This window comes from Aulostomus chinensis, chromosome 16, assembly GCF_037954235.1.
Source record: "Aulostomus chinensis isolate RoL2024-O1b breed Wild chromosome 16, RoL_Achi_v1.0, whole genome shotgun sequence".
Classification (NCBI taxonomy): Eukaryota; Metazoa; Chordata; class Actinopteri; order Syngnathiformes; family Aulostomidae; genus Aulostomus; species Aulostomus chinensis.
Window position 1 is genome coordinate 5,559,497 of NC_141335.1, and position 13,087 is coordinate 5,572,583.

At 40.4% G+C, this 13,087-nt stretch overlaps 1 protein-coding gene across 14 annotated transcripts in view; it reads right to left on the reverse strand.

Moving 5' to 3' along the window:
* anapc1 (anaphase promoting complex subunit 1) overlaps positions 1-13,087 on the reverse strand; it is a 112,557-nt gene that overhangs the window by 40,336 nt on the left and 59,134 nt on the right. For all 14 annotated transcript variants that reach the window (XR_015109571.1, XR_015109564.1, XR_015109560.1 and 11 more), the window contains exon 54: positions 9,797-9,846. The gene's annotated coding sequence lies outside the window, so the exon portion shown is untranslated. The remainder of the gene's footprint in view (positions 1-9,796; positions 9,847-13,087) is intronic.

Below are 13,087 nucleotides of genomic sequence, written 5' to 3' on the forward strand. Positions count from 1 at the left end.
CGCCCCCCCCCCCCCCCCCCCCCCCGCGACCCCCAACAGGATAACCAGAAAAAAAAAAATGGAAGGATGGATTTCGTTTTTCTTAAAATAATTTGATAATCTAATCATGATCAGTGGGTTAAATATATGGTGGTCGATTCTCTTCACTCTCATTGCGTTGCTTTTTGTTTTTGCTTTTAACTTTGTGAAACGACATGAAATTATCCACGTGTTCCAAACCCGCTGCGCGTCATTCACGTAAGAGGGAATCAAACCATCAAACACATGAAAACCTTTTTGCTGTCGCTTTGTTTTGTTTTGTTTATTTTACTTTAAATTTCCGTCGCCTGCAGAGTTTTGTGTTCCGTCCATGTCTCCTCCTCCATCCGGAGAAAGCAGAAATATTTGGAAAGCAAAAAACGAAGTTTAAAATCGTTATTGAATTCATCTTGAGCTGACCAACAATAGTAGGTATTATTTCTTGACAGTATTTGAGTCATTGCAGCAATGTTTAATTTCTAACAGCTGTTACATGAACATAATAGAGCTATTAAATATGACGAAATAGGTTTGTTTTTAAGAACACTTTCCTGTATCTTATTTTTTTTTATTATTATTATTATTGGTTGATGAGAGAGTTCAACAGGTTTAGGGTCATTACATTTTTTTTTTAACTTTTTAATTCCTGTTCCGTGTTTGAAAATGACCAAAGTCTTTTAAGTTGATTTTTGATCTTCATCTGCTTAACGAAAGTGTCATATTAAATATATGAAAGGCCTTAACATTCGGCCGTAAAGCTGAATTATTACTCATGTAGGTGGCGTTAGTTTTGATTTTAATGCGGATTAAAAAAAAAAGTAGGTCAAATAGCATTTAATAACAAGCCTACTGAGCAAAATGCATTTTTCAGTTTTGTTAAAAATCCCATTTGATTCGTGGTCGGATAGTAAAAGTTATGAAACATTTATTTCATGCGCGCAGTTTCTAAACTACATGGTGTTACGGCACCAAAGATTACACAACAACAGCACGTCATCGACATTCGGCTTATATATTTATATACATACACACATGTACTTGCTTTTCAATAAGAAAACAATTCAGGAAAATTTGCAAACTCCCTATAATCAGACCATTTTTACACCTAGTAAACAGCGATAATTTATTCCAATTACACAAACTAGCCCACAGTACTGCAAATCACCACTATACTAATCATGAAATTTTAGAAAATATATTTTTAATGGAGAATTTAACGGAAAAGCGGCGTAAATAACATTTAAAAGTGTCGAATCAATGATCTGAATGTATTTGAGTCGCAGGCAGTTGAAGACTGTCGCAGAGGAGAGCAACTGCCTTTATTTTAGTGGAAAGGAGTCGTCATCTAGTGGACAAAACGTGGCACTACATCAACCCTCATGTGGACGTCATCTCCGTGCTTTCTTTCATACCCACAGTGACATTTACAGAGTATCATGACCTCATACTATAACTGTCAGTCTCATTTTTTGGGTCTTTCAGTTTCATCCATATGACACTGGCTCCCACCCACCTAGGTACACACTCTCCTCAGGGGTTTTCAACGTGGGAGGGAAGGGAGTCGCCTCAGGAAGGCTCCAAACAGTCTCAGGGGAGGCTCAGTAAATGGAAATGAAAGAATATTACATTAGTTATTATTACATTAGTTGTCAAAAGGACATCATGTAGAAGAGCCTAAATGTATGGTCGCAGATTGTTCCAAGATAGAGCATTTTTTTGGGAGGGGATTTTACGGTTGTCCAAATGTGTGCGTCCGTCTGGGGACACACGGTTTTCATGTATTTGGTATCTGAAGTTGTTTCAAGCAGCAGGTTGGGAGGGATCAAATAAACGTAAAATCAAGATCCCATCCAGGAACAACAGGGATGAGGCAGCACCAGTCTTTGTCTTTGGGGAAGCTCAGTCTCAGAAATCCCCCGACTCAGATGATGAGGCATTTATGCCCTAATGAATCGCAAACATTCTGCCAAAGGGTCTCGGGGAGCAGATGTGATCAAAGCAGAGAAAACCCAGGAAACCTCACCAGAGCACTCGGGCAGCAGGCTCGCTGACCAGCGAGTGGCCAGGGTCCAACTGGTCTCTGATCAGTTTGGACACAGATGGAGTTGAACTGAGACGTTACTGATCACACAAGGAGTCGTACAGTATTCCTCATCAGCGTACGATAACAATCCCTGCTTTGGCTTTTACCAGAAAAGACATTTAGTTTTAATAACATCTGTTCGCATATGTTCAGGACTTTTCACGGAGACGTTATCAGGAGTTTCAAAATATCAACAGAAAGCTAAGAGGACATTTGGGAGAAATAACAAATCATCGGATGCATATTTAACTTTGGACTGGTCCAAATTTGTGTTCCACTCCAATATTAGTTTACAACAATTATTAAAACAGGATAGGAGACATGACTTAGAAACCTCCAGGGGTGTCTGTTCCACAACACCATAAATAAGAAGTATTTCAAATGTATCCAACAGCAGTAAAATCTTTTAGGATTTCCAGTTAAATTAAATTTCAAACTATTAAAAGTTGAATGAACACATGATGTCGGAATAACTAGTCATGTTAAATAATCTCAGTATGGATTGAGATTAGGATTTTTTGGGCGCGATGGAGTACCGTCTTTTTCCTGCGTAGGTTTCAAAATTGTGCATCTGTCAAATAAGACAGGCGAAGTCTCTTAGAGCATGAAACAACTTCCACAGGTGGCTACATAGCTACTAGAGGTGAAGAGCACCAAGTCATTTTAAACAACAAACGCACAACTAACACTTCTATACATCATAACAATGTTTTGTCTTACGTTGTATCCAAAGGTCATGAGAGTGTTCTCTGACTAGTAAAATAAACGCCATGATTTCATGTCCTGGCTGTGTTCAGGTGTAGGAGGAAAACCCCAACTTCCCTCTGCAGTTTGGTACGACCGGACCTTCTACGAGTCTTAAAATTAGCACACAGTTCCCAAAAACTACAAACACTGTTCATCCACTCTGGAGAGAATTGTTCAATTCTCTGTTTCCGGGGAGAAATGTTCACTGCATTCTGAATGTTGATGAATCATCAGCGCCTAAATATCCCAGGGCAACAGGTCAAACATTCCCTCCCTACAAGCTGCTCCGGGGAAGGAGTGAAAATCAGACCACAGTTTTCCCAAACAAATGATTACGTGATATGTCCAATATCTCAGCTCATGGATTCAAGAATAAAGACTCCCTTTCCCAGAAGCCCCGCGGCTCTCTGCACACGTCGTCCCCTCCCTCGCTGACACGGCTCGGGTTGTTTTGAAGATTCAGAAGAATGGAACGAGCTGCTGGCAGTCAACTCACATAACGACCAGCTGACATAAGTTGAAACTATGCGGTGAGTTTTGAGAAGATGGTATAACTGCAGAGTTTCTGCTAGAAGCTCTAAGGATCGAGATTCCTCTCAGTGCTTCTTTTTTAAATCTCACTTTTCACGCTTTCTACTTATAAAATACCTTTGTTGATGTCACCCCTGGAAAAGTTGGAGCAAATTGTGTGAAGTGTTTTGACCCTGAGTGATCAAGTTTCAACAGACATTTATTGTGTACCTTCTCTTTGCCTGTGAGTATTTGTACTTCTGCCTTGGCAGCGATTAGTTGGGGGTTTTTTTTCTCTCTCTCTCTCTATTTCCAAAGATGTTGTGGTTGACGATGGAAGGCTGCTTTCCTGTTAATTGGTGAAAATGTAAAAAATGTCTCTGTGTTCACTGAAAACTGATTTGAAAGGGCAGGACAACCAGTGCGATGTGTGACATCACAAATACTTTAGATTCTGATTCGAGTCCAATTTCAGTACAAATAAGGAACTTCAGATCACAAACCAGGAGAACCAACTTTACAGAGAACTTGGAGATCTCTTTTGTCCAGCAGTTACACATGTGCATTATCTATATCGTCATGTAATCTGGATTTGTTTTGAGCGAGCCATCTTAAGGATTTTAATGTGGTAATTGTAGTTGTTTCTCTGCTCTAACAATGTAAGACACGCATTATAGTATTACTTTAAACTAGAGTACATTAAAGTATTTGCTCTCATGGTGCTAACTTGAATTTCTCCTCTCACTTTGGACAAATTTTACATCAACATACTTTAGTACGAACCACTGATGTTGATTTTTCCATTTCCTGGATGTATACACTGTCACATACACATAAGTAATGCCAACTTGTTGAAATTATTTTAAGTTTTGAATGAAACATGGAAGTTTGAACTTTGTTGCAACTTTAGAATCAAAAATAGCTACAAAAGCACACGTGAATATTCCCTTCAAGAGAAGGAAAATGTTTCATGGAGGCCACTAGAGGCTGACAGTACTACTAACTTAAACGGATGCGGTCCTGATACACTACATTTTCTCAAACACACAGCTTTAGCGGGCATTTTCCCTGATTACCTGAATGCTGTAACCTGCATGGTTCACCAAACTGAAACAAGGAATTGTCTCTTGCAGCGTCAGCCTGGAGACCAGACCGATGAGACAATGGTAGAAAATGACCCTCTGGAGGCTTCCTTGTCATTTGTGACTTCTCTTAAAGGCTGAGTAATAAGAGGAGTGGTTGTGTGAAGGTAATGAGTAAAGGTGCAACAGACCACACACACCCACTTACTCCTGCCTTGCTGTCGTTTTGTCTTGACAAGATGTTCAGTTTTGACATTTCTTGGTCTCAAATCTGACTCACAATGACACAACCGCACTCGCACAAACACACAGTTCTACAGTGTCATACTCTCAGATTTATCATCATTTAGGGATGCAAATCTTCAATGCTTGACAAAGTCTCACAAGACAGAGGCAAATAACAATGGACACACACACACACACACACACACACACACACACACACACAGAAAAAGGAATTCATTCAAAATGTTTGACCTTTTCAGACAGTTTTAGGTCCTGAAAAAAGTGAAAAAAGTATCAGTCTATTCCAGATCTAAAACCATAAAGGGACTTCAGATTCAATTATGAATTATTATCCAATTTAATCATATTTTAATTTGATTAAAATGAAAAAAAAATGTCACCACAACAATTTTATAAAATTCTCATGACTTTCTTCATTCCAGTCCAGGTTACATGCGGACCCTTTGACCCCACAGTGGAGGAACAACATCGGGCTCGTAAATTTTTACATTTAAGAGGTCTTTTAAGGACAATGTCATGGTTTCAGACAAACCAAAACCAGTTGGATTCAAAACAGTACTGACACACACACACACACACACACACACACACACACACACACACACACACACACACACACACGTAAAAGCAATTCTGGCCTCATTTTGCTTGCGTCTTGTTTTCCCTCTTCACTATACTGCATTGGAATGCATTCCACCGGATAAAAACATAGCTGACTTGGCTCATTTCAAGCAAAGTTTGGTCAAAGTTTTTCCACAGTTTCACATTACTTTAACGGCAGTTTCGGGCTTCTTAAACGAGCTTACGTCCTTTATCCTGGGAGCAGTGTCACCAACACCAGGGGATGGATGTACAGCTGAGGATCTCAGATGGTTCTCCACAACAGGTCGTGGAAGTCAGTGTTGGGAAAGATGACCAGAAGGACTGCACTTTCAGGCGTTTATTGTCAACAAGATGCATATTCTGAGTTAAAAGATATCAATATTTATGTGGTTTTGCTTATGATTATGGAGGACGGTGAAGATTTAAAAGGGAATTTTCAGATGAAACAACTCAAAAGTGTGACACACATTTTCATTAGACTCAGAGGAGCCAAGCACTGTTCTTCTGTTCCTGCTTTAATTCTCATGCTGACATGTTTTCTGCAGCTGCTCTTATCTGCTGCACACAATCTTTAATACACCCCACCCTTCACAATCAGTTTCAAGAGTCAACATAGTGTTCTTACATCCACCGTTACTTCAGCTAAATGTAACGTGTGCTTGAGAGACAGATGCCATCGAAGCACAAAATTTGCTCAGCAAGACTTGAAACTGCAGTGCACGTGGGACTTATTCAACAAAATGGGCAGTCGCCGGTGCCTGCAGCTTTCAGTCTACAGCTGTATTCAAAGCAGGACTCCTGGGAGTCTCTCTCATCGAATTAAAATGATAATTCAACTCTTCATGTTTCAGTTAAATCTCTATGACTTCCACACCCAATATCTTGACCGCTAGAGTCACAACTTTCACAACTTTTGAGGCGGAGAAGACTATTTAGTGGACAATATCCATGTTGCTTTAGTATAAATAGGTACAAAATTGACGAGTTCCTGACAACAAAAATGGTGGAATGTCTCTAGTTCTGTGTTTGAATATAAAAAAAAGAGTAGAAAGCACAGCAAAAAAAACCAACAACATTATTTATTACAGGCCAATAAATGCCCTGTTAAGATTTTGTTCATGTAATAATTACCATAATTTGCCAAAGGAGTAAGCAAATATGTTCTTGAAACAAAACATATTATCCTAAAAACAAGTCCCTTTATCTCACGAGACGGTTGTTAAGCGATTCTGTGTTATCGTTTAAGTGCATTCAGTTTTGTTTTTTTAATTTTTACTAGAAATGTGATGAAGATAAGCTATTTTTTTCCGTCAGCACGCAGTTAAGTACTCCCCCTTTTTACGAAAACAAACAACTGTGAGCAATGCGTCACATGAACTCCTCTTGTGAAAACAACAAACCCAACTGCACCACTATTCTTGTGGACCTTTTGACCACAAGCGTTGCTGCAGTGCAATGTTTTGATGAAAGTTGAAGTGGATGTAAAAAAAAATAATTTTTTTTAAGTAGAAATGAGTATAAAAACATGGTGCAAGTAGTACTGATGTCAAGTGCAGTGTTCGTGGGGGTTGAGGATTTACAGCTGCGTCAGTTGGTGTATTTTTAAATATAACAGGTGGGAGTGTCCGTAGCGCTTCTCTACCTGGCAACAGTGTGCTGACTCATCTCTGTCACAGCGCTCCCACGCCTACCCACGCTGCACTGCTCTCGGTGGTGGAGATGCATGGCCAAGGACTTGATACCAAAACTAAGTGCACCACTTGGTCCGGGCCCACAGATGACAAAAACACACATTTACCGTAAACTGGGGGGGAGCTCTGACAGTACATACCTGGTGTATGTGGGTGTGAGAGTGTGGGTGTAAGGCTGAGAGAGAATTGTGTGTGTGTGTGTGTGTGTGTGTGTGTGTGTGTGTGTGTGTGTGTGTGTGCGTGCGTGTGTGTGTGTGTGTGTGTGTGTGTGTGTGTGTGTCTTCTAACGTCTCCATGTCACATTTAGAATGAAAGGACTGTTCTTATAGCAAACTGACATTCAGTGCAAATGAATGACTGATACTGGACACTTTGACTTAAACTACCTCTATCTAGGTAATTAGTAAAAAGCCTGTATTTATATTGCACTTTCCCTAATGAATGGAACTCAAACCTCTTTACAATGTTGCCTCACACTCACACACTGTTGGTGGGAGCCATCACCCAGGGGGAAGGTGTCCTTACAAGTTCATAGCAAATTTAAACCGAAGAAGATCCGCACAGCATCATTTCATCTACTTCTATTACGTGATTATTCGCAGCTAGTCATGTGATCAAGATAAACAACCGGTAGCTTCAATTCACCAGTTCAGAGACGGTGAATTATTACACAAGAAGATGACAACGAGTGATTAATACACTGCCAGTCAAACCTCAGATGTCGGGGTGAAAAAAAAATGCGCGAAAAAAGGTGAAACAAAAAACATGTAAAGCACTGCACGATATAAACGTGCCTAAAAATGGAACAACATCAAGTTTTGTGCAAATTGCTGCAGTGTTGTTCACGCAAGTCTTCTGAGAGATCAACAAACAGACATGGGGGAAGCCATAACTCCTCAGTACAGGTAATCATGCCAAAAAAAAAAAGTTAAAAAAAAAAACAAAACAAAACTGATTAAACGGTTTTAAAACTCTTTTAGTACGGCGACTTCAACTTCATTCCCGGTCTCTCATGGCATTTATGCTGCTCACACAACAGGAAAACTGTACGTTTTGTAAACTGGAAACGTCACAACTTTGCCTCAAGTCAGTCATGCGATGACTACCTCTGCCAAGGAGGTAATGTGACCGGTCATGTGACATGTAGAGGCGACCTGGATCCTGAAGACTATTCGAGGCCACTGGCTGGATGTAGCTATAAATGGGTTTTTTTTTTGGGACATACCACAACGAAAAAGTGAAAAGTGAATTGTTTTAAGTAGAACGTTTAGGGTTCTGGAAATAATCCTGATCATATTCTGGATTTGTGATCCTGAAAACCTATTTTCAATGTAATGAGTGATATCAAAAAAGTACCATGAACGATACTGAAATGTTTGAGCAGGTTTTACTGAAACTGGTTGAGCTATATATAAATACTAATCTACTGGATTGCGTTCTGGATCTGTGACCATAGGAACTACTTTTTGCCCACGAATCTGAGAAGCTTCAACGTAACACTTTCATTTTCTCTGGACGTCGCACCTCTGCTGTTGAGCTACCAAGGAGTAATCCAGAGTCAAGCAGCTGGAGCAGTGACATGAGTTCTACTCAGTCAGCCGCACAGATCTCAGTCGGGCCTGTTCCGCTGAGACAGCAGAATCATATTTTCAGACACACAATCAGACACTGCAAACCATAGAGCTGCTCCAAATACAGCTGCCAGATTGTGCAATATGGCACGCCGTTGCTAGGTAAAGCGATGTATAATAAGATATTCTCAGTTTGGCAAGCTAAATGATGCAACAACAACAACAACAACAACAACAGAAAATGTAACACCAATACTGCATGTAGCATTCAATCTGATCAAGTTACATTCAAGTTGAGACATAAAAAGTGAATTTGTGCAGACCACTCCTAATATCTGGTGAACCCCCTCTGCACAGCCTTTCTGCTGATTCAAAGTGTGAATCTTTCAAAAAAAAAAAAAAAAAAAAGTTGTTCGCCCTTCCTCATATTCACATTTGAACGCTCAGCGCAGAGATCCTGTCTCGCCTGCATCAGTGTAGGTTGTGAAACTGCTGCTAATGTCACTTAAATCAGGTTGAAGAATCAAGGTGACGACTGCGCTCCTGAACGATCGCCTCGCCTCATCCGAACGCAGCAGCTGTCATGTCACCGGGAGATAGAATGCAGTCACTTTCACTTTGGCCCTTTATGGCTGCCATCGGTGCATCACCTCACGTTCACGAGGTTAAATTTGGAGCGGCGGTTGCAAGCACTGAATATAGCGGATATCTGCCATGACTGCCAAAAAAAACATTGGTCCTCACGACTTATAAATATCTACACACTTACTTTTTACACTTAATTTCCTACTTCTAATCCATCTATTCAACATTTAATCCCTTTGGTAACACTTAATGGTCCGTGAAGTCTTCTTTGAAGAAGAAGAAGAATTAACAGATAAATAAAAAGGTCAAATCAACATCAAGTGGCCACACAGTGCCTCCCAGTCTAATCCACCAGAACTCCGACAGTAACTCTCTCCATCGAGCTCTTGAAAACATTCCTTCTCCTTATTTACTCTGAATTTAAAGAATCTTCAAAGGAACCTTGAAATCAAACCCCCCCCCCCCCCTTTGGTTGGTTTCTGTGAAACCAACTAAAAAAGGAGCAGTGCAGATTCAAAAGTGAATATCTTTGATCAGCCCAAGCAGAGCAATGTCACAGAAGAGTTTCCTAGACCTGCATTCCTTTGATAATTAACCGCCAGTGTTATTTAAAAAAAGAAGAAGAAGAAGAAGAAGAACGTACAGGTCGCTCTCACTTACCAGTTAGTCGCTCTTCATCCTCCTCTTCATCAGAGAGTCTTCACAGAATACTAAGCAAAGACAGAGAATGAGAGAGGAAAAAGGAGACAGAAGGAATGTTTTAATCACTGTAAAGGAAGCCATCTTCCCACACACATTTCTAAGTGTTTTCATCACACACACACACACACACACACACACACACACACACACACACACACACACAAAATGAGATAACTCCCAAAGGTCAAGATGAATCAGGAGATAAGTGGAGGGAAAGGGGGAGGGTTGGGGGGGGGGGCAGAAAAAGAGAGAGAAAGTGGCAGGAAATAAAGAGCCAGAACGGAGAGGGGGAATGAATAGAATGAAGTAGAGGAGCAGATGACAGAGAGAGGGAGAGCAGAGCAGAGAGAAAGAATGAAATGCATCAGCGGTATGGCTCGGCTGACTCATCTGTTACCACGACTTCCTCCAAGGTCTCGAGCTCTCTACTAATGACTGGCCAACTTCTGAGGGATGCTTGCGCGCGCACACGCGCAAACACACACACACACACACACACACACACACACACACACAAGACTCTTAAGCATTCTTCCCTTTTTTAGCGTCAAACGGCTCACTCTTTATTGTGTGTGTGTGTGTGTGTGTGTGTGTGTGTGTGTGTGTGTGTGTGTGTGCGTGTGTGTGTGTGTGCGTGTGCGTGTGCGTAGCTTCTTGTGAGCCTGAGAAGTTGACCCATGAACTGACCTTACTGTATCTGTTGTGAGAAACAGCACTATTCTGCAGCTAAATTCAGAAATAAACTGCTTTTCTTTCCCCCCCCCCCCAGAATTCCCAGAGGCTGGAATTTCCTCAATTTCATCCATCCACAGAAGAGTTACTGACTTTGAATCCATTATGACTTTGCTGGAAAATAAATGAGGCCAAATTCTTTGGTTAGAAAGAACAACTCAATAGGAGAGATTCCTAGAGATTCCTTGCCAAGGAGAACTGAAAAGATAGATATTGACTAAAGTGAAATATTTCATAAAACGTCACATCATTCTATTGACTTCATGAACAACTAAACAACACTTGATCATTCCAGTTAGGGGTTTTATTGCTTCATTTGGTATGGCATGACCAGTAACTTTTCTGTGTTATCTTAAGTCACATCCTGTAGGAAGATTAGCATAGTGCTTGATTTCCATGTCCCATAAATCATTTCATACTTTAAAGTTCATTCATTCCTATTTTCAATGTTTTTGTGAAGTTCCCCCCTCTCTCTGGATTTTTGGTGAGGTATTTCCATTGAGTACATTCAAAGAATGTAACTTCAGCAATAGAGTTGAATATGCAAGGGACAGAGTACCACCTAAAACAAGCAAGGATTACCACTGAATTTGAATAGGCCATGGATAATATGCTAGCTAAAACAAGCTAACATTGCCCCATAGTTTGAATAGGCTGTGGATAATGTGCCAGCTAAAACAAGCTAACTTTGCCACATAGATAAAATAGGCCATTAACAGGGTACTAGCTAAAACAAGCTAACATTGCCACAAAGATAGAAAAGGCCGTTGACAGGGTGCTAGCTAAAACAAGCTAACATTGCCACAAAGATAGAGAAGGCCATTGACAGGGTACAAGCTAAAACAAGCTAACATTGCCACAAAGATAGAAAAGGCCGTTGACAGGGTGCTAGCTAAAACAAGCTAACATTGCCACAAAGATAGAGAAGGCCATTGACAGGGTACTAGCTAAAACAAGCTAACATTGCCACAAAGATAGAAAAGGCCGTTGACAGGGTGCTAGCTAAAACAAGCTAACATTGCCACAAAGATAGAGAAGGCCATTGACAGGGTACTAGCTAAAACAAGCTAACATTGCCACAAAGATTAAAAAAAGGCCATTGACAGGGTACTAGCTGAAACAAGCTAACATTGCCACAAAGATAGAAAAGGCCATTGACAGGGTACTAGCTAAAACAAGCTAACATTGCCACAAAGATAGAGAAGGCCATTGACAGGGTACTAGCTAAAACAAGCTAACATTGCCACAAAGATAAAAAAGGCCATTGACAGGGTACTAGCTGAAACAAGCTAACATTGCCACAGAAATTGAGCAGGCCATGGACATAGTGCACGCTAAAACAAGCTATCATTGCCACAAAGTTTAAATAAGCCATGGATATGTGCTAGCTAAAAGAAGCTACAAGTGAGCTAAAAAGCAGGCTTTTGCTTCTCTGCAACTATCTCAGGTGTTCCATGCGGAAATTTGACAAATGTAGGTGTCAAACAATTGACAAAATTACCCTTCTCACCTATTAATAATGTTGGTATTGCTTTTGGGGGACATATTTTTTACCATTTTCATGTATTTCGCATACTATGATGTCATGTAAAAAAAAAAAGCAGTATCAGGGTAAGTATAACTAATAAATTGACTCTTTATCAAATAACATACAAATGAAACTTTCAGTGATGCACATACTTAAGAATGAAGGTACAAGAAAACAGTTCTGTACTTCCAGGTACACTTTTGAGGTGTGTTTCCTCAAAGGAATATATGTCACCTCTGAGGTACTACACTGGTCTTCAAAAGTGTACCTTGTGACAAACACAAAGGGTCCAAATTGATAGGGTTACAATTTTCTTTAAAGGCTTCAAAGCCCAGCAAAAAGTATTTGTACCCTTTCAGGTAAACACTTGAACTTCTAGTTTTGAGTGTGTGTGTGTGTGTGTGTGTGTGTGTGTGTGTGTGTGTGTGTGTGTGTGTGTGTGTGTGTGTTCTTGTACTTGCTACAATATGAGGACTAGAATACGTATTTAACCAACAGAATGAGGACATTTTTGGAAAGTGAGGACATTTTAGCCAGTCCTCACATCATCAAACGGCCGTTTGAAGGTCAAGACTTGGTTTTAGGGTCAAAGTTAGGGTCAGGTGCTGGTTAGGTTTCAGGTCAAGTTTAGGGTCAGGCAGTCAGTTGAGATGGTTAGGTTTACATCAATGGAAGTCCTCACAAAGACATAAGTACAAGGTGTGTGTGTGTGTGTGTGTGTGTGTGTGTGTGTGTGTGTGTGTGTGTGTGTGTGTGTGTGTGTGTGTGTGTGTGAGACTTCTGACTGTCAGCAGGATAAGGCAACAACCTAGAACCTATGACTTGCAACAAACTTGGTGCATGGGCAAAGGAAGAACCCATTGACTTTTGAGGTGAACCAGTCTTTGCGCCACCTCGTGGCAACAGGAAGTTACACAGGATTTTATATTTTATGGTTTATTTGTTTTATAATCTAATTTACTCCAAGTGGGTCAACCAGATCCGACTCA